The sequence below is a fragment of the Pteropus vampyrus genome, unplaced genomic scaffold (genome assembly GCF_000151845.1).
Source record: "Pteropus vampyrus isolate Shadow unplaced genomic scaffold, Pvam_2.0 Scaffold348, whole genome shotgun sequence".
Lineage (NCBI taxonomy): Eukaryota > Metazoa > Chordata > Mammalia > Chiroptera > Pteropodidae > Pteropus > Pteropus vampyrus.
The window spans coordinates 538,211-539,601 of NW_011889129.1; the positions used below are offsets into that span (position 1 = coordinate 538,211).

The 1,391-nt window shown below is 39.5% G+C and overlaps 1 pseudogene; it reads left to right on the forward strand.

Annotated features, from left to right (window-relative positions):
- Positions 1–79: 79 nt before the first annotated feature.
- Positions 80–198, forward strand: LOC111731082 (annotated as a pseudogene).
- The last annotated feature ends 1,193 nt before the right edge of the window (positions 199–1,391 follow it).

Genomic DNA, 1,391 nt, shown 5'->3' on the forward strand with positions numbered 1-1,391 from the left:
AATAATTATTCTAAATGTAAATAGATTAAGTTCTCCAATCAAAAGACATCAAGACTGAATAAATTTTTTAAAAGACCCTGTCTACAGCCATGCCACTCTGAACAAGCCCGATCTCGTCTGATCTCGGAAGCTAAGCAGGGTTGGGCCTGCTTAGTACTTGGATGGGAGACTTCCTAGGAAGATCAGGTGATGCGGGAGTAAAAAATTAAAAAAAATAAAACCTTAAGAGATTGTAAACTGACAAGGTCCTTATAATCTATGAGGTCAACCAAGGGTTGCCTCGCCTAAAAAAAAAAAGAGACTCAACTATATACGACTGAAAAGAGATTTTTAGTTTTAAAGACAATCATAGGCTGAACGTGAAGAAATGGAAAAGGACATTCCATGCAAGCAGAAACCGAAAGAGAGGAGAGGCAGATATATCAGGCAAAAGCTGAAACAAGAGACAAAGAAGGTCATTATATAATGATAAATGGGTCAATTCATCAAGAGATACAGCAATTATAAATACATATGCACCCAACATCAGAGTAACTAAATATATTATGCAGTTATTAAAAGATTTGAAGGCAAAAACAGACAGCAAAACAATAATAGCCAAACTCGTAGAACATACAACACCAAGAGTGAATCCTAAAAAAAAAAAGAGTGAATCCTAATATAAACTATGGACTTTGGGTGATTATGATGTATCACTATAGGTTCTTCAACTGTAACAAACATTACACTGTAGTGGAGGATATTGATAATAGAAGAGTCTGTACATATGTGAGTAAGGGGTCGTATGAGAATCTCTGTACCTTCCTCTCAATTTTTTTGTGAACCTAAAGCTGCTCTAAAAAATAAAATCAATTTAAAAAGTGAAATTTTAACCAAGATCAAATTCTGCATTGTAAAGAATGGAGAAACAAAATAAGACTGGACTCAGAGAATTAGTATTGAAAAAGCCAAGGCTGGAGGAGTTTGGAGAAACATGGCAGAGTGAAAGACATCCCCAGATCTCTCCCCTTAAAACAACAATAATCTGAACATCTAAAACTCAACAAAAAACAGCCAAACTGCACAGCAGCACGTCTGAACGTGGGATCTGTGCATAAAAGCTACCACAGGTCAGAACCGCAGGTATCGGGCAGTGGACTGGAAGAAATAAAGAAGGTGCCTCTCACAGCCACCAGAGCTCCCTATAGGAGGAAGGGGAGGGGAGAAAGTGTGGTGAGTTCCGTGAACAGCCCTGCTTGGGGAGGGTCATAAGCTCCACACAACCGGTGGGAGGGCCCAGTCATCAAGGAAGAAAACAGAGAAGCAGGACAGCAGAGAAACAACAGTTGATTTTTACTAGCCACAGTTGCAAAACCAAGGCTGAGCTGCAGGTCCCAACTCCCAACCCAGAG